General features: G+C 42.8%; 1 long non-coding RNA gene across 1 annotated transcript in view; it reads left to right on the top strand.

The window, feature by feature from the left end:
• Positions 1-220: 220 nt before the first annotated feature.
• LOC101751780 overlaps positions 221-20,697 on the top strand; it is a 136,179-nt gene continuing 115,702 nt past the window's right edge. Inside the window, exons 1-2 of the long non-coding RNA XR_006939398.1 lie at positions 221-342; positions 885-1,059. This is a non-coding gene — a long non-coding RNA (uncharacterized LOC101751780). The remainder of the gene's footprint in view (positions 343-884; positions 1,060-20,697) is intronic.

The raw sequence follows: 20,697 nt of genomic DNA, 5'->3' as shown, positions 1-20,697 counted from the left end.
AGGCTACACATAATTTGACCAGATCAGATTCACTCCTTAGGGCCTGTTAAAGTCCTAAACCTGCACCTCTTCGTTCCTGCTGCGGTGGTTTGTGTGAGGCTGGGTGTTCTCCTGTTGGCCCAAACCACCTTTGAAGGAGTAGGAGAGGGGCCAAGAAAGCCTAGGCAGAGCAGCAGGTGTGCATAGGGAAAGAGATTACAATAGGTCCATACCCCCATTTGGTGAGGGACCAGAGCGAAGTAATAGGCCTTAATAGCTTCGATCAGCCTCACCTGTGCACCACACCCTCCTCCCAGGGTCTCCATTTAAAGTCAGATCAGGAATCTCTGCACTGCTTATGCTGTAAGTGAAGCTGTTTTCTGAGTAAGCCTTATGGCAATGCTGTATGTACTTTGTCCCCTGAAAGAAGGAACACCTTGAATTGGGTATGGTACCTTGTCTTCCATTTTGGCCTTGTTTCCTGAATGGTTTATGTGCTGTGCTAAAGCTTTTTCTCCAGCCCTGTCTATAGCCTTGTATCCATTTCCTCCTGACTAGTCTCTACGTTTGGTCCTGGATATGGTGAACCACCTGCATGGTCTGGGACTGCTACTGGATCTTGTCACCAGCTTTGGAGACATTCTGTTCACTGTGTTTAGGCCTGGGGGACCGAGTACTGCCTGGGCTGGGATTAATACTGTCTTATGGTTGTTCCCTCTCCTTGGGGAGCAGCTGTTTTCTGCTCTTCCTTGATGACATCTGCGTGCAGGGCTCTGTTCCCAGGTGCTCCTGATGCCCTAGTTGAGCAGCCCCAACTTTACTAGTGTGCTATCCATTTAAACATCCAGCTATGCCTCCCGAGGGAGGGTTACCATGAACTGAGGTTCCTGTGTTTGACTTTCTAGAGCTTTCCCTGAGACTGGAGAGTGGAAGAGTCTCAGATCTCATCGCAAGGATCCTGCCTTCCCTCCTGGCATTGTTACTTCTCTTCGAAGACCAAGCATCTGTTCTTATCTCCCACACTAGTGTCAGTGGACAGAAGGATGCAGCAGCCTGCCTGCCCTGCTCCTGCACTGTCAGGTAACTGTGATTATTTTTTAACCCTTTACGTGGATTTCTGCTTTCTGCACTATGAAGCCATGATTGGAGAAGGTGGAGAGAGGCCATCTGGTCCTGTATCTTTATTTGGGGAGATGTAAGTAATTGACATGTCTCAGTGGGTACCAAGGGGGAGAAAAGAAAAAAAGGCTCCTTCAAGTCTCTCCAGTTGCTAGGAAACGGATGCTTCAACTTTGAAAGCCTCCATGCACACAGAGGCTATTACCGTGGCAAATTGGACTTTCAGATCTGGCAGCAAGGCAAAAAAAGGTGATGCCCAAAAATAGAGGGTGTTTAGGTGATCTGATTTCGGAGACATCTGTTCTGCTTTGCTGGGAGGACATGGGACCAGTCCAGTTAGTGAACATATGTGGCTGCATTATGTGTAATAAGTTTTGCTCTTACAATTTCAGCTTGGCTAGGTGACCCCCTTTCTCTCCTCCTTTCCAACCTGGTGAATTTAACTCAGCTTTTGTGTACAAAGCTTGCCTATGTAGTGAGGCCATGTATAGCTTTTGCTTTGAAGCACAGAACAGGTTTGCATGCAGATGGAGTGCGTGATCAAATAGCAGTTTAAAGTTTTACTCTCGTGGGACCTACGAACCTCCCTTGTAAGAGCTGTATGTGGGTTGGTGTGAGCTCTGAGCACAGCTCTGTTGCAGTGCTCGTGTCTGGAATGGTAGCTGCCTCCTTCTGTAGCTTCTTTGTGTAAGCACCATTATCCGTTGCCAGCCACATGAAGCTTCAGGGAGGATGCTATAAAAGCCATGAGATCTTTTCTATGTTTATACTGCGTGCCCTTCCAGAAACTCAAGCTGTGCCCACTAGTGGATCCAGTGCTGGGAGTAGCACCATTCAGTAGGCATCCTGTGGTTTCCATCTCAGGTGTGGTTCACCGGGAGTGTACCAGCGTGGTGTGATTAATTTGGAAGTACTAAAAGGACCTGGAGTCTCAAAGATGTCCAAGTGAACTCTGCCACTTGAGCAATAGTAAACAGCTACATCAGGTAGAGGCATCGAGGGTGAGGTCTTCATATCGCTGGGCTCTGACACAAGCAGCCAACTTATTAAACCCTCTTAACCTTTCCCTTAAAGGTACAGGAATATTGGGAAAAAATAAACACTTGCTATATAAAGAATATAACATTCTAACAGTACCTGTGAGCCCCCTTTCCCTCTTGATGACAAAGAATTGCTTAGGAAGGCCTACTTTGTCTGCTGGTCTTTTTGATGTCATGAAATGATGTCATGAAAGATGATGACAGCCTCCTTCTGGGGAAGGAGGTGAATTGAGATGGACTAGAACTTGTTTTGCTCTGGGATCCTGATTTCTTCCAGACTAGTGTGTACAAAAAGTAGAAGGGGAAAAAGAGTAATCATGAGGAGACTGCTAACGCCATTTCAGTTGCTATCTGCCATGGACCCCCACTGGTAGGTCTGTCTGATGTTGGTAGACAAGCTTGTATATTCTTACCATCCAATTTGGTTTTGTGCAAGCACAAACCTAGTCTGGGCATCACTTCAGAGAGCTCATGACATGGTATATAGGCAACTTAAGCTTGGCACAGTGTCCATGGTTTGGAGTGTGAATCCAGGCAAGCTAGGAAGAAGGGAGATGATGACGTGTTCCTTTCTCAGGCTGGTGCTTATTCAACCACTGCTGATTTTACTATTACTAGACTTTAAAAGATGTTGTTATTGCATCCCTCTGGTTGCAAGCTCACAGTAGCTTGGAGAAATATCAGTGTTGGCTACAGAAATGAAATGCATTTTATTTTCTTTGCTTAAAAGAGCAAAAGAAGACAGAATATGCATTAAAAGTGGAAAAGAAGATGCATGGAATAAGGTGCAAGGAAGGGAGTTTTTATCTTTAGCCAAAGATAAGAGCTAGTATCAAAGATCCATTTCCTGGCAGCCAGTTTCCTTCTAAGATCAGGACAAAGGGTCAGCCATGCCATGGTGGACTAAAGGAGGCAATGAGTATTGTGGGCTGTGTGGTAGAGTTCATGCTTTTCAGGTCACCTGTCCTCCTGGGAATAGTGTCATATAACATAGTCTACTGACTGCTGACAGACCCATCCTGTTGCTATTTTGCTCGTGTTCAGCATGCCCAATTTAGGCTTGTCCCTCTGGTCTCTGCCCTTCCTGTTTACCAGGTGTGCACCAAACTCATGCTTCTCCAGTCCCCGACCTTCCTGTTTAGCTGAATTAAACCAGTCAATAAATTTCACTGACTTTTCTGTGCAAAATCATATGCGAGTCTGATTTGCATTTCTTACATGGAGCAACAGACATTGCATGGCCATGCGTTCAGCCTCAGTCTTGAGGCTGTCTCTTCTGTACAAACAGGTCTACATTTTTACCTGGAAAGAACCAGCACAAAATATTCTAGTTTTCCAGGAAATTAAGACTCAGAGCCAAACTTCTTAATGCAATCTCTTTTCTATACTTTTTGCTTTCCTCTGCCGCCTAATTGGAATCGGTGTGCATTTCTAATAGACTTTGCTGAACAAAGCTCCTGAACCCTACGTGGCAATGTAAAACCATTGCCCTGCACTGTCTGTAACAGATGGGAAATGTAATCTTCTGGGTCCTGTGACAGGGTCTGCTCATTATTATATGAACAATGAGGGAAGAAATGTAAAAGGTGCAACATACATTTATTTCCTGACACTTTGTTTAAAAGACAATGGACCTGATTCTTATTAACTTTAAGGGCTGCAGGGGATCCCTTCAGTGTTAGAGACCTCCAACAAAAGAAGAGCTATGCAATATGGTTTTTTTATACTCTCTAATTTTTTCTCACCTTAGGCCTTTTAATCTAGCTCGTCGTTCAGGCAGCAACGTGTACTGGCAAGCATTTATTAGAGAATGAGCGATGAGGTGATTCCCACAATTAAGTGAATCTCAGGACATTTGTTCTTGGAATCTCTTTAGCTTGTAGATTTTGCTTCTGTCTCTGACCTGAAGAGCTGTGCAGCCTTCTCCAGCTGTGTCTCTTTTCTTGTTTTTAAAACATCTCTTTGTGCAAAGTTGCTTCTCGTTCTCAAACTTCTGAGGCTGCACTGACAAAAGCTCTATTCAGGATACTTCATCCAAGGGAATACCTTCAGTCTTCATCTTTTGGTGGGATGCAAACTATCCTCTGATGAAACATGGACAGTGTATCACCTCTTTGAGATGGTTTGTGTGTGGTTATCGGGTCTGTGATAAAAGCACTGGTGATTCAGGCCAGCAAGACTTACATGAATAACAAAGAGGAGCCTTAGCTAAAGCAAAATAAATAACTTCCACCACTGGAAACACCTGTTTTTCTACTCTGCAGGTACTAAAGTTGTTTCAACAACATAATTCAGAGCATTGAGAGAACCTGAGTAATGCATTTTCCTGCTGAAAATGCCCTCCCTCCTTCAGCGCCTCCTTTCCTGCCTCTGACCCTTCTGCTGGCAGCAGACCAGCATGAAGTCTCTGGTATCAGGTTTTCTGCTCTTCTTTTCCCTTTCCTGCCCCTGGCATGCAGATCGCTTTGCTACCTGACCCTGTTTGAAGCTCAAGTGTGATAGATTCCATTTCCCTATCAGCCTGCCAGTCTAGCTGGTTTCAGCATTTCTGTCGTCTCCTGTGTGGGTTGCTGCATTACCTGTAAGGAGTGGAGTTTCATGCTGAAGCTTTTATGCCCTACTTATTTTTAATCCCTCTTCACCATCAGCACCTTTGCCAAGAATTGGAGTGGAGCTTTGCAAGCACCGCTTTGATCTTCCTGGCACCTTAGGTGACATCTGTATCAGCACTTGCATGTTGGCTCCTGATGGAAGGATTCACAAGCCAGATTTCATTTTAAAAGTAATTGTTGTTTTCCAGCAACAATTCCCTCATCTATGCTTACACACAGACACATGCACATGCTCTTTGATTTTTGGACATACTTAGATTGGTTCCTTCCAGTCCAGCAGTGTGCCCTTGCTCTAAGGGAAAATGAATGACCCTGATTTGTTTGAATACCTTATTAAGACAGGTAACTCAAAAATCCAACATTCCAGTTATCAGAAGTACCTTAGTCTCACCCAAAGCCCACAAAACGAAGTTGATGTGTAGCTATTAGCCTTTTGCTATGTAACTTGCTGCCCTGCCCAGCACAAAGCCATAAACACCTTTCCGTTGGCTTCTATTTCCAGAGGGAGGTGACATGTATTGTGAAAACTGCTCCTTGAGGGTGGTGTTTTCTGGAGTCAAACATGCATTGTGGTGCTGTGACATGTCACATCAAGTACTGGGGTAATTCAGGAGTAGACTGTTGGGTCACCTTGGTACACTGAGACACTGAACTACAAAGCCCTCTTAGGGAAAACGTACTATCAGCCCCTCAGAAATCAGCATGTTGTTCTTAAAGCCTTCCCCTTCCCATTTTCCTCATGTTGCTGAGTGGTTATTTGTAGTTATTAACGTGGGAATGCTGGGGAGGAAGGGAGGGAGAATGGTGTAAAAACCCAAGCTGTTTGTATTTCATAGATCTAATTATTGTATCTTGATGTGGAAATGCATACAGGCAAGTGAAGCTATATTGGAATTAGGCAAATGTCCTCCCAAATGAGCTAAAACAACTGAAGTTTCGATGACTGATTTCCTAGCATATGCAATTGCAGCCTGGCTTATTCACTTATTTGTGAGCAGCTGAGATGAGAGATATAATCCTTCCATAATTTCTCAAGAAAGCAGGAATCGTAACAAACATGCAGCAAAGAATTATCTATGAGGGTGTCTGTACTACAAATGATGCTGTAGCCTTTTTGTCAGTGTTGTAATGCAGAAAGTACAGCAGGGAGGGTGAGAGTGAGGATCTGGCCATGGGTAGTGGCAGATTTGAGGCCATGCACCATCCCTCAGCTTTGAGAATGTGTTATTACTGCTGGTCCAGTGGAAAAGGAACACCTTTAACCATTCAAGAGTCTGAGATATTTTCTAAAATGTTTTTAGGCCTTCTCTTACCTTCTTTGGCAGGTGTAAGGCTAGTCAGTGTTTTGTCATGGAGGTATTGTAAGGGCCCTGGTTCTTAGTTCTACCCCTCTACATCTGCTGTATGCTGGTTGCTGCTGTTTGCAGTGCAGCTTTTCCATTCTTTGACCTGAGAGGGAGCTGTGAGGTTTGCTATAAAGCCCGCATTGGAGAGCCATGGTGGCCAGTCACTGTGCAAAAAGGTATTTCAAGTGTTGCACAGCCCCTTCCATGGTCAGGCTTAGGTTCATTCCTGAACTGAGGCAGACATGAACCAACTATTTTTTAGCAAGGTGTAAAATATAGCTTGCATTCCTAAACTGATCCATTGCATGCCTAAGAAAAACAGAATAAAAGTGATGAAAATCACTGCCTTGGCTGGTAATTTGTGATCAGACAAAAGGGTTAAAATCTTGGAGCTGTGACTTGTGCATCCAGCTGCAGTGCACATGCAGACACATAAAACATGTCAATGAGCATTTTATTCATATTAAGATATCAACAAACTCCATGTGCTGCACATACAGCTGGAAAGACCAAAGCACTGAACAGAGATGCCTTGTTGTCGCTCTCTAGGTTTGATTCTACCCTATTTAAATCAGTAAGAATTGTGCTACTGACGGTGGATCTCAGGTTTTCATCCTGAAAGCATCCATCTGTGCAGGAGTTTAAGCACCTATCTTTATATGGACGAGAGCGAAAACAAAATGTTTCCTTTACTGATGTACAGAGGTGATGCATTCCTAATGGCTCATTAACTTCAAATTTCTTCTCACGTATTCTAACAGCAGGGGGAAAAAAAAAAAAGAACAATGGAGCAAAAGTAGTATGTTGAATTAATAACACAATTTAAACACTTAAAACTATCTTTCTATAGAGATCACTTCAGAAATACATCAGAGGCACAAATTAGGCCCTCTGAGGTATAAGGAAACGCGAGGATGTAACACATGGTAATCGAATCATGTCATTTCATAGACATAGATGTGATCAAAGCATTAATAAAAATTCCAAGGTCACCTTGAATTAAGGATTCAGGTTTGAGTGTTGAATGTTTCTTTCAAATGCTTATCTCTGGCTTGTGAGACTTGTGATGACTTGGGAAAATGTTATCCATGTGCATGAGTCACCTCAGTTCAGAGGAATATAAGGCTGAGTATGTGCCTGTACATCCCACTTGCTGGAGCTGATGTGCCTATGTGGGCTGAGCAGCCTCAACTGAAAGGATAATAAGGAAAATCGAATGGATGGGTCAGGCTGATCCTGGGGGATTCTTCGCCTGCTTCTTTTCCTACACCAGACAGACTGTTGCAAATAGAGACAGCTGAAACCCCAGAGTTTCCAGGTGGCAAAAAAAATCTTTTTTTTTTTCTTTTTCTCTCAGACTAAAGCCAGCCGTCCTCCATACTTCACATGAACCAGAAATCCTAAGAAAAGTCTGTTTCAGACACATCAATGCACAGTGTTTCTGAAATGAAATATGCTCCCCAGATGCTGCAGGTTCTCAGAGAAATTGATGATCTTGTCAGTCCTGCTGCTGGTAGCAGCTGCTGGTGTCTCAGGATTTGTGGCTGGGCTAGAGCCAGCACTGCTATGGATTTTGCTGTCCCAGCTCTGTAGCAAAGATGGGTCTGCCGGAGCTGCAAGTCCCATCCTGCTGCCATGACCTGGAGATCAAAGCTTTTCTATCCTCCAGTGATGTCCTTTCTGGCATGCCCCAGTGTTGGAGACTCAAGAAACATGGTGCGAGGTGGAGGTCAGCCTCTGCTCCCAGGTAACAGTGATAGGATGAGAGGTAACAGCCTGAAGTTGTGCCAGAGGGGGTTCCGGTTGGATATTAAGAAAAACTGCTTCACAGATAGAGTGGTGATGCAGTGGCACAACTGTCCAGGATGTGGTGAGGTCACCATCCCTGGAGGTGTTCAAGAACTGTGGAGATGTGACACTGAGGGACGTGGGCAGTGGCCATGGTGGGATGGGTTGTGGTTGGACTGGATGATCTCAGTGGTCTTTTCCAACCTTTATGATTCTATCAGAAAATGCTTTGTTTTCTTGTGGCAAAATCCGTGGAAAGCAATATATACTTGTAGTTTTCATAGGCATAACTGAGTGGAGAAATTTTTCTTAGGAAATCATGAGGACTTTTTTGTTTACTTTTGAAGCTTTGTTGGTTTGGAAACCCCCCTGAAAACACTGAATCAAAATTTGCTCTGGGAAAACATTTAAAATTAGAAGACTTTCTGAAATAATCTATTTTCATTGAAGAGTAGCAGAAAATCCAATTTTCTGCTGAGAGAGGGGAGAAGAAAAAAAAAAAAAGCCAATTGTTCTGGATTTTTGGGGCAGCTCTTCAGTTCCCCTTCAGGAACAGCACAAAGCAATCTTAATGGCTATCTGAGAAACGAAGTGAGGATTGCCCCAGAAGCAGGAGGTCCCCTGGCAATGAAAACAAGGGCAGGAGGGAAGGCTGGAGTAGGAGGCTGCTGATTCCTGGCTGGGAAGGTGATATCTCAGAGTGTTTTTGTAGCTTGCTGTTACGCTCTGTGTGGCAAAACTCCACTGCTGATGAATTGCAACTTAAATATGCCCCCAGTGGATGATTAGTAAGCGTGGAAACATTATTTATGTTTTCCAAATAATTTCAAACAAAACAACCCACTGGCTAATGAAAAAGGGTAATTCATCACCAAATCCCCTCAGTGCTGTTAAGTGTTCCTGCTTGAGGAATATCATGATCTGTACTAGGACGTGGTCCTCGCAAGAAACAGAACAAAGTGCCTGCACACTGCTAGGGTGACCTCGGTGGGAATTCCTGGTTGGAGAAATACAGGTCTGTGCCTGGGAGGGAGGCTGTTATGTGCACTTTGGGCGCTGTACCACCCGTTGTTTGTAAACACTCCCAGCCGTGGTGGCACAGAGGATTCAGAATGCTGTCCGTTATTAATGGCACTCCGAATGTACACAGGGGCAGCAAACTCCATTTATATCACTAGCTACGTAGTGGTATTTACTCTGCTTTTCCCAGAACCACTTTTCATCTTGGTTCCTTGCATCAATAAGTGCATTCATTAAGTGATTTTTTGCAGACTCCTCGCGTTCTGAATTCTGTTCTAAGATGTAGCTTATAAAACAAGCATATAAAGTGGATTATTCTCGATGAAAGAACATTCTGGTCATTCCTACATTTCCTAACGTTTTTTTCCAGAGCTGTTCTTTGCCTTTGCATGGATTACGTGTGTCGATGGACTGAAACAAGATTATATACTGCTGCATGTACAGCATGCATATTCACACCTTCGTTATGCCGTAGATTTTTATAGCTGTTAAATTTCCTTTTCATTATATTTGATTTGCTAAGATGAAGGCTTGTTTTATCAAAACTAATTACATGGTATGTATTTAATGTTCTGTCCCTAAGGTTTTCATAGTAATAAAATTGATTGTTACTGATTAAAATGGTTCTATTACATCAGCTTAATGTCACTTGAGGTGAATGCGGTATTAGAAAAATGGCCAGTAAAACACTGAATAGGGAACACAGAGGCAAAGATAAAATACAGGGAGAAGATTTTTGAATGGACAAGGTTTATTTTTTTCTTTTAGAGTTGATTACAATCAAGAATTTTACAGCTTTGACTTGGCACTGGGAGATGTCCGAAGTGTTTGCAAAACTGTAGTTGTTCTTGTGTTTATCCAACTTACTGGATTGCGGTTCTGCAGCTCCTTGATAAATGTTTAATGCATCACCTTAAAAGCAGACTCTGTCTTTATTTTTTGTGTGGTTATGGTATATGGAAAAGCACGTGCAAATGCAAAGAGGCTGTCATATAAACGTGAAATGGTCTGTTGGGTAGGAAAAAATGAAAGAAGGAGTTAACAGAGGGAACGGGATCCAGGAAAAGAGAAGACTTGATAGAATCAGACTGGGTAATCTGAGCCTTTTTAAGGTGAGAAAAGAAATTCTGGAGCTTCCTTTTAAGTTAGAAAACACAGAATTCATAACAGTTCTCTTCTTTGATACTACAGTGTGTCTTTTTCAGAGTAGCGTGTGGCTGCACTTCCAGTTCTGCAGTACCTTCCTGATATGTCAGAATATTTGCTATTTTTTCTCGAATCCTACTTTCCTGGAATCACATGACCAGCTGAAAGTGGGATTTTGCTCTCAAACTGGAAATGTGATTAGAATATAGTTATTCTATGAGACAAGGAAGAGGAGAGACTCAGACAACAGTGGGTGCCCAAGGCCAGGCTGGATGGGGCCCTGGGCAGCCTGGCCTGGTGGGGGCATGCAGCCCACGGGAGGGTGTTGGAGCTGGGTGGGCTCTGAGGTCCCCTTCAACCCAATCCATTCTGTGATTCCATGACTACAAGAGTATTACTTCATACAGTTTGCATAGTTTTCAAGCTGTTCATGTACGTTAGTGTCTCACTTCAGAGTAGTTACCCAGCACTTCTTTCTCCTCCCCAGTCAGTCTTTTTCTGATGACTTTTAATACACTGAGAACAATCTGACTATCATCAATGCCGCCTCTCCCCCGATCTCTGTTGATATTATCAAAAAGTCCATACTCCTTTGAGCTATCTGGTGACTGATAGTACTTGATATCATTCGCAGCTGACTGGCTTTTGAAAGAAGAGCAAAGTTTCCCACTTTGTTTCAGCTTTAGCCATGCAAAAAGTGTTTAGTTTAAGTTGAATTTTGTGGAGATGGCAGGATTTTTTTTCCTTTTGGCTCGAGGCTTAGAAATGCACTGCAGTTAGAATTTGTTCTGCAAATCACGACTGAGAAATGGCACAATGCAGCACCAGAGGAAATGCCTGGGGAGGTGGCAGGAGGAAGACAGGCGAAGGAAAGGTCCTGGAAGCTTGGAGAGGAAATCCACAAATATATAGTAACAATGAGACAATAACAGCCAAATTGGGCAGTGCACCTTTGAGATTTCAAAGTTTGGTGACAGTAAATTCAATCATCTGTAAGTAACTTTTCTCAGAGCATTTCCTGAGTAATTTGTGACATAAAAAAAAAAAATAGAAAAACAACATTATCTTGGGTTTAGCAACTGTATGGGAGATGATGACCATAGGTGGGGAAAGCGAGTCTTAACCTCTCTGCTGAGATGACAACTGCTGTACAAAATACACAAGGAAAGAATTCCAAGAAAATATGACTTTCTTCCTCAAATCTGCTTTTGAACACCCTTAAAACAGTGTGCACGCTTTGATTTTTCTTCCCCAGTCAGTTTCAATCTGCCCTTGACATTCCATTAACTTGACAATATTGTTTAATTACCGGAAAAGAGAGCCTTGTATCTATGGACAGACTGATCTTCGTCATTTGCCAAGAAAGCATGGCTGGGTATTAGGCCCTTGAGGGTAGAAAGATAGAAGAGGAAACAAGGAATGTCTGCATCACACCAATCTTTCTTCTGAAGAACATCTGCATGTGTTGTAGAAGAACTTTCTTCCTCAGATTAGTCCTTGGAGGGCTGGGAGCTAGCAGGAAATCTGCTGTGTTTGTCCACTGCTTGAGGACAGTGCTTTGGTGCAGTTGTGTGTGGTATTCACTGAGAACCACGCTAGGACTGGATAGATGTTGTTGCAATTAAACAGCTTATTTAATGAAAAAGAATTTTTGGGGAAGCTGCAATTGTTTGTCAGATGGCTGTTTTGCTTTCAGATTGAAAAGAAATTAGAAGAAAACTCTTTTTAAGTGAAAACATCTAATTTTAAGTTAAACCTTTAAGCATTGTGACTTGCAATGGTGTCTTGTGGTAACCTAGCAAAATTTAAATATTAAAATGACTTTGGAAGGAAATCTTTTGTTTCAGACTGAATGAACTGCATTAAACATAGTGATATTTGAAACGGCTCATTTCACTGAGACTTTCAAACACTTTCATTTCAGGTCAGCCTGAAACCACTGCAATTTGACCAGGAAATGCATCATCAGTCATTTACATAATCACAGAGAATCACAGAATATCCCAAGTTGGAAGGGACCATAAGGTTCATTGAGTCCATCTCTTAATTCCACCCAAAATGCAGCTTTGGTAATGAGCAGCAGGACCTGATGCTCCACACCTGCATGGGCCTTAAGGTCTTCATGTTTTAAGAGAACCCTGGACCAGGCAAAGCTCCTTTCATCATCTGATTCATAGAATGTGATTCATATGATAATAGTGTTCAGGAGGGAATTGTAATATACAGGTATTCTGAGAATATTCATACCCTCTTTAGGCATATGTTAAGAAAAAAAGGAAAAGGTAATTTAGGAGCTCAGACAGATTTTATATTTCATGGAGAGAAGTAAACTCCTAAATAATTTCTAACATCCCCAGTGGGTACCAAGCATCCTAAGCAAGGCACTCAGATTGGGCAACCTAGAAGTAGAAGGTATGGATGCCTTCCTTGCATTCCTCAAAGGACCACGTTTGGGTGTTAGGTGATAATATTTTCAGTGTTTAACAGGCACTGGGGGCAGCTCAGCTGAAATCCAGGAGGTACCACAGTGTTTTTAATTCCAGCAACATCTGGCAATGAAACCTGTGGGAGGACCTTATTACATGTTTCATAGCTTACTGAACTCAGGTCTGAATGCTCCCAGAGATCTGAGACACAGGTGTAACATCCAGTGAAACGAGAGATATTCTCCTGTTTACAGAGCTGGGGAAAACAGGCAGGAAGAGAGAGCTGGGAAGTGGGAAGTCCAACTGCTAGCAGTAATTGCCAGCTGTGTATGTGCAGGAAAGGGCAAAAACCTTGCTCCTCTATGAAAACCTGCATTTAGAGCTGTTACAGAAGGGGGAGAGGCAGGAAGTGGAAGGAGTGGCTCCAGCAATTCTTAGCTGGATGTTTATAGCAAAAAGAAAAAAGAAAGGGTAGTTATAACCACAGAGTGAACTGCAGGAAAATGGAGCTAATTATATTTGGTTGCTAGTCTATCTCTTGCGTTTATGAGATACCCATTACAGAAAGGAGCTGAAGCCTTAAGAACAGAGTATATCTGCTTTTCTTTTCTTTACGTGGAATTTCTGCTAATGAAGATGCTACAGAAGAGTCTGCCTAAAAGTGAAATGTTAGCTCCTCAGCTGACGTAAATCACTGTAATCCCATTGAAGTCAATGCTGAAGATTTAACATCATGCTAATTGAAGTCAATGGAGCTAGGCTGATATATACCAGCTGAGGTAAATTCCCCAATGCATTCTTTCTAGCTCTCAGGAGTGTTCGGAGCTTTAGCTCTGGTTTGAGTCACTGAGAGGCACCAGCTGTGCAGCTCAAACCAGGCTCCTTATTTACAAATGACCTTTCCTAAATTTCAATTATGGTGTTGAGACTGGTGATTTCAAACCAGGTTCATCTCTACTCCCAATATTAGAGGTTCCCCCCCCCAATCTTCCCATTCTTTGTGGTAGCAATCCCCTGTGCTTGCTGATTTTTGCTTTTTGGCCTGTGTTATCTAATTAGGTCTGATATATTTAGCTGTCACCAAGTACAACAATCTGTAGCAAGGTTTCTGTTATTACTGATGGTAGTATTGTATGGAGGGAACCCCAGATGGTGTTAAACATAATCCTATGAATTCCTTTTCTGGTTTGTAAGCAAATGTTCAGTCTATGGAAGACCTGCTGTCTGTTTTGGTCTCTCTTTTCATTATACAGTGATCTTTGAGAAAAACAGTTGCAAATTCATAGAATCACAGAATAGCAGGGGGTTGAAACTCAATCATTATGGTCCTTTTCAACCCAGGCCATGTGCAGGGTCGCCAACAACTAGACCAGGCTGCCCAGAGCCTCATCCAGCCTGGCTGTGAATGCCTCCAGGGATGGGAGTGAATGCTATCTTTTCATTCTCTATAGCTGATCACAATTCATACGACATAGGCTCTTTTAGGGTGATAAAATCAGAGTTTAGGATGGGATTTCTGGAGGAGAAATGTTGCTTGAAGATGCTCATGATAGTCTCCATTTTCTGAGTATATGTCTAAAGATTTCAATGTGTTTGGCCTTCTGATCTTTCTGCCAGTGTCAGAGGTGTCAATGTCAGAAGCCCTTATTCTCCTGTGTGTTGGAGTATGTGCTGTTACAAGCAGGTGAAGCAAAAGCCTTTTAACGTGTATTCTCTTCAGTGTGTGGAGTCGTACATCTGAATTACTGAACAACAACAAAGCCACTTCCTATTGATACAGAGGTATAAGTTTTGAGTCAAGTGAGAAACTGAATCTGTAGTCGTGCTAGGGAGAATCTGAAACCTCGATGCTCTCTTCCATAGTGAATGTTTGAATCAGTAGGCTTTTACTTGAAAAACATGTGAATTGCAATGACTGTTACCCATCTCCGATTCTTCTCTCTTTTAAGAAGCTGAAACCAAGAACGAGACTTCAGCAAGAACTTTGACTCAGATAAGGAGGTGCTCTGTGACTTCTGGGCTGGTGGAAAGGACGCTCAAATCACAGATTAGACATAGAATTTGGCCACTTTAGACTCAATTTAGAGATCTGAGGTCGTTGCTACTTTTATCTTTCAGTTTTTGTGTGTTATGGAAATAATTGGACTTCCGAAGTCCTGTGCAATGCTGTGTGCATTATGAACAGTTTCAAGGGTTATAAAGGATCAGTTCAGCTTTCAGCCTTTTTTTTTTGTGAAGTAGGTGAGACTGTTACCTTCAATTTTACAGTCACATGCAGAAAATGTTCTGTCACCACTGAATGTAGTTTTAATCTTTCAGGAAATAAATACTGAGGACAGCACAGTAGCTGATTAAGAGATCCCCTGCTGTGGAGTGCCTTGCACTGCTAATGAGGCCCTATGTGATCGCTTATCACTGGAGGGGCTGCCCGTGTCCACAGGGAAGAGGATGAGAGAACTGGTGAGGGACGTAAGGCTTGTGAGCAGCAATTTGTTGAGAACAGTGGCTCTGCAAGAAACTGGTTTTAGCACGCGCTGTATTCCAGATGGGCAATACCGCTGAGAGCAGCTGCAGATGACATCTTCAAAGCAAAGATGGGAGATGGAGATGGGAAGGGAGGAGAAAATTCTGCAGTCTGCAAAGACAATGAGAGGAGCCAGTCATTAAAGTCATATAGTGGTAGAAAGAATGGCAACAGTGCTCCTCCCTTAAAATGCAATGAGCATTTTCCATCTTATTGCTTGGGGGAATTCCTTCTTGGCTGTGTTCTGACGTTTCTTCTTTCCTCAGAGGACTGTAGGCATCCTGTAGAGCTTTTCTGTTCTTGCTGATATTTCTGTTGCTACAGTAATCAGAGGTCTTAATTCTGTGCCTACTGTGATCTACGGGGAATCTCCTGTGGCCTCCCATCAGTGTGGAACTGAGCACTGGAAATGGTATTTCGCAATAGAAACCTGGTTGGCATCTTCCTAACCAGCTGAGTTTTTTTAGACTGAACACAAGTTACTTGAAAGCCAAAAGATTTCCTTGAGATAGTTTTTAGATATTGAATTTTTCATCAGAGAATTTTACTAGCTGCAAAGTCTGTATCCTGTGTGCTGGGCTCCTAACCCCAAAGGGCAGAGCCAACCACCTGTGTGTGGAAGAGGACTGCATTGCATAAAGCTCTCTGAGACCAAAGGAGAGACTATTTTCCCTCGAGAATTGTAGCTGACTTTGCCTGTAACACATGAAAATGAAGGAACAGTAAGCACATGGTTGTTCTGCAGGCTCCAGGGATCTAGAAGCTGATAGGTTATGTCTTTGCAGGACGCTGCACTGTGCAGATACCAACTGTGTCCATGAATGAATGAGGACAGCACAGTGAGGCTCAGGGATGCCATCACATCAGTGTGCAGGACCAGTTAAAGAGCCTGACTGATCACTCACTGATGCCAACAGGTGTTGATAATTGGCAGCTGATCACTAGTTTTACAGTACACTTAACTCCAGTCTTCTCTGCTTTGTGTTGGAATTTGACTTAATGATGCCTACCGTACTCTGCCGTGGGCTGGCAGCGTGTATATGAGTAGATCTGCAGGTAGCTCAGTGCCTTTGAAGTGAGCTGGTACCTCCTGGAGAAGAGTCTGGGTCTCTGTTACTTGGGCTGGAAGATAACACCATCCGAGATGGAGTCTTCCTACGTTTTATATGCTCTTACCTTTGACCAAATAAAGCCCTTCTCAGGGGTTATACAGCCCTTAAAGTGTAGAGGGGGAGAAAGAGCCAGTTCTTGTCAGGAATAGGGGAGGCTGATACAATTGGAAAAAGACACTGTCCCACTAACACGGCTGGTACCTGACAAAACTCCACACTATTACAGGCAGAATGTATCAAGTAAGATACAAGAAAATTCCTGTGCTGGCTCTTGTAGAGAAGTCCTGGTCAGGGACTTCATTAAATCTGTCTTTCTTTGAAACAGTGTATATTATGGACCAAATAAAGGACTGCCTGCGATGTCTGCTCTGTCTCATTTGCTGTGGCTTTGTCTTCCTGCTGAGTTGTGACAGCCTGACTTGGAGATGGGTTCTAGATGTATTACGGAGAGTCTGAAGTTTTCCTTTAGAGGCTGGAGTATGGTTTCATATTGAATTAATTCAAAGCTTCCAGCTGGAAGAAATATGTCCAAGGCTGCGCTTTTCTACAACTCTTTCTCTCTCCAGCTCTATTCTTACAGCCCACGAGTGCAGAAGTGTAAGCAATTTATGTCTGTGGTCTAACTGGGAGAGCTGTCTCAAATGGCTGGCTTTATTCCCTTCAGCAGAAACAAAATGAAATATATGGCTTGGAATTAAAATGTCTGTTGCTATGATGTAAAATTTTCCCATCAACTGTAAATTTGCTCTGAGCTTTGTCTGATCCATTCTGTGCTAAGAACAGTAGCTAATTACTAGACACCTGAATGAGTGGACATCAAGTGCCCATTACCCACCAAACCTGAATGTTTTTCTCCCTTTCTTCTTTAGCTGATTTGAAAAGAAAGGGAATGATTAGAAATCAGACAGGTTATAGCAGGAGTGGTTATGAGAAAGCTGGTAAAACACAGCCCTCGATGTGAAGCAGGCATTGTCCTTCTGCAGGAGGCAGGACAAGCCTTTCCTTGAGTTGCTGAGCTGGTCAGATGAGCAAGGAAAGGCATTATTTAACCCAGCATGGGCTTGGTTTGCAGAAAAGATTCTGATGGGCGTCTACTGACTTGCATCACTAGGAAACCCAGAGAGTTTGTAGCCATTTTGGGATTGCCGAATCTTCTGACCTCTTGTTCAGATTGCGGTAGGACCTGGACAAGATAGACGTTGTCTACAGCGTTATCAGTGGTGGAACAGCTAGTGTGTCATCTTTAGCAGAGCCAAAAGGTAGCCAGGAGTGCGTGGTTTCTTTTGGTAGGGCTCTCCACCACGTAGATGAGCGTGGTAATACTCTGAAAACACTCCCAAGAAGAAGAAGATGAAGAAAACATCTCCTGCCTCCATCTTGTCCATTGGGAGGTGCTGTGTTTCCTATTGATGAAACCACCTCAAAACCTCTACTTTTTTCCATGCTTACAGGATGCGGTGGAGTAGGTACAGACGAAAAACTGTTAATTCTCTCCTTTTGTGCATTCAGCCCCATGCTCAGGCACAGCTAAAATCTGTGCCAAGAGACAATTCAGGTTAGGAAAGGGATATGCTATTTCTCTCTACCTCTGCTTCTTGTCACATTTTGTTAAATGCGGTCATGTAGCATGTAATGAAGACATCTGTTCGTTTTGTAGGAAACTGTGAAAAAGTGCGTGCATTTGCCTTGTGCCATCTGTTGCCATTCTGATAAACAGTTGAAAGCTCTGGCAAACATAAACAAAAACAGTGCGCACTGGTGCTAACTGCACCATTCTCTTTCTTGGTGCTCTGTATTCGAGCCTTTCCTCATGATACGTTCAATATTTGGGACTCCAGTCTGCTGTAAGGCGAGCTGGTGCTTGGCAAACACTGCGGTTCTTTCTTCTGCTTCTGTCTGCGTCCCTGCCCTGAACTCTCCATCAGAGACAACGGTGGGACTGTAAGGAGAGGCTGGAGCTCTGAGCTGCTGGAATGTTATGAAATGTTGTCTGTGCCACCTGGACGGCTCCGCTTTCCCCTCCAAATTTTGTGCCTCTTGAGTGGAAACTTGGCCGAATCAAGAAAATGATTTGGGAATATACCAGTGATCAGGGGGGGGATTTAGATGTATTATACAGGATTATTATTTTTCCAGAAATCTGTCTTGGGAGCAGAGGCTCTGTATTAGAGAATTTGTTGAAAATAAGTAGCTTATAATGGATTTCTGGAGACTCTGTGAAGATGAAACACGTTTATTGTAAGGAAAGATGACCAAAAAAAAAAAGAGCAATTTTGTGAGGCTCATGCTTTCAAAGAAACATAAATAAGACTGTGCTGGAGAGGAGGGTATGGTGGTCAGTTGGAAGCAGTCAGTGGAGGAAAAAAAACCCAAGTGCCTTGAATGCCACACTTAAAAGTTTGCAAGAGCATTACAGCAGATCTCAAATACTACAGTGTATTTTTTTAGAAAAACAAGAGGTATACTTGTGCAGAAACCTTTAGCTTGTGTTGCCTTGCATGCACCAGACTGAAACTACAGAAATAGTTTCTGTGAAGGGGAAAAAAGACCTCTGTTAACTCCTTATGCCACGTTCTGACTAAATATAGTGGTTTTGAGTGACATTGCATTTTTGCTGGCGTATATAGATTGGCAGTTAACAGCTAAATTACCTTTTATAGCTTTCTGCCTGAGTTGTATATAAAGCAGGCTACGCTGCAGGTTGAAAACAAGATGTACTGTTCTAGCAACTATTAAAATTGATGACTTATAAAAATACTTATTGCAAAGAAGTTTCACATAGAATATCTGCGCCTATACTGGCAGTCTTCTTGGGGGTGTTCTGACAAGGAAAGCAGTATGAATATACAGTGGTAAAAAATATCAAGATGCTAGGAGAAGATCATAGGAGAAATAACAGATCGTCTTTTGAGACAGGCCATGGAAATGTGTAAATAGAAAGATCTCTAATGCATGCTGACAGCGAGCGGAAACGCGACTCATATTGCAACCATAGCTTTTCATAACCCAAACACAGTTATTTTTAGTCTGGTTTCCTTAGGAAACCAGGCTTATGAGCACATGGGTGTACGTTTGTGTGTGTGTATATACACATGCATTTGCCTGTTCACTGTCCTCATGACTTCTAAATCTGCTGGTCTGTTCCAGCCGGGTTTGACAGAGAGGTGATAGTTTACATCCTGATGGATTTCCCAAGGGTGAGTAGTCCATCCCTTGTTAGATGTGAAGGAACCCACATGGGGAGAGACGAGAATAGCACTCCAGCTCCAGGAAAGCCTTGAGGGGGAAGGTCCAGCACCTTGTTAGACACAGGAGAATCTGCCTGTAAGACATGAAATCTAAGGAAAACAGGTTTCAGCAGTTCCACTGTTTATGGAACAACTTTTGAGGAGGTGGGACTTCTGGCAAAAGCTTCTTGTTGGCAGCTTCAGCAGACTCAGCTCCTCTGGGGAGGAGAATGTGAAACAGGCATAACCGTGGGTTACAGCAGCTCCTGGGAATAGGGCTGCTGTGGGACAAACGTTCTGTTTCTGGGAAGATGCTGTAAGTTTGTGTGCATGAGTGACAACATGCAAGACCAAGAAGAGTAGTGTCATTCTCACGTACATCTATCAGGATATTTTCATTTTTATCTTAACTTCATAGAGGTTTCTAAGTGGGAGAGAAGATGTCAAGCATTCGTTCTGACAAACGTTGTGATAGTCAAAATGGCATCGAAATAACTTTCCCTAGATAAATTTTCAGTAGAACTGTGTGTTCCTGCAAAAAGATGGATTTCTGTGAAACAACTATTTTTGAAGGAGAGAAAAAAAGGAGAAAAAAAAAAAACTTGTCGAAAAGAGTTTATTGCTTGGAGTGTTACCAATTTCAGTATTAAATGATAAATCAATTTGTACAATTACAGCTCTAATGGGGATTAGATCACAGTAAAGCTTATGGGTACTCAAAACTTAATTAGCTCCCTGGAATCAGTGTGACTCTGTATTGACTTAGTATGTCTTGAATCAAGCTCTGAAGGTTTGATGATCTGAAGAACTCAGCACTGTGGCAGCTGTATATCAGTGACATCTTCCCAGCTGGGGCTCACTGTCATGAACTCTCTCCAGGTGTGAGAGAAGGGTTATCTGCTGCTTTCACAAAGTGGCCATCAGAAGATATGCCCTTCTTATAGGATTTCAGTTTTGACACTTGTATCCCCACATTCCCCCTCACCACCCTCCTTGGATAACAGTCTCAATGCCTGGGGCTGAGGTATGGTTCAAAGCACCCCTACCTGTGGGACAGAGAAACCTGATTTTCCACTTGTACCAGTAGGCTGGAGGTTCTTCTAAGGCAGGGGGTACTTGCTTCAAGACAACGAGCCTCTTCTGTTTTGCGTGGGAATAATTATACTGGCATTGTCATGGTGAGCCATTCTAAAGATTGGTTTTTTTTTTAATTTTTTTATTAGGTTGGGATACTTGTTGAACTGTAACTTCTTTTGTAGGAAGGACTTTTTGATCATCTGAGTAGCAGTATCTTTATGCAAGGTTTTGGCCAAATTCCAGTTTTGACCCTCTCTTCTCTGATGATCCCACTTGAGGAC

This window comes from Gallus gallus, chromosome 5 (genome assembly GCF_016699485.2).
Source record: "Gallus gallus isolate bGalGal1 chromosome 5, bGalGal1.mat.broiler.GRCg7b, whole genome shotgun sequence".
In the NCBI taxonomy this organism is placed as follows: Eukaryota; Metazoa; Chordata; class Aves; order Galliformes; family Phasianidae; genus Gallus; species Gallus gallus.
Note: the sequence above shows the minus strand (reverse complement) of the source record. Positions and strands in the feature narration are given on the sequence as shown.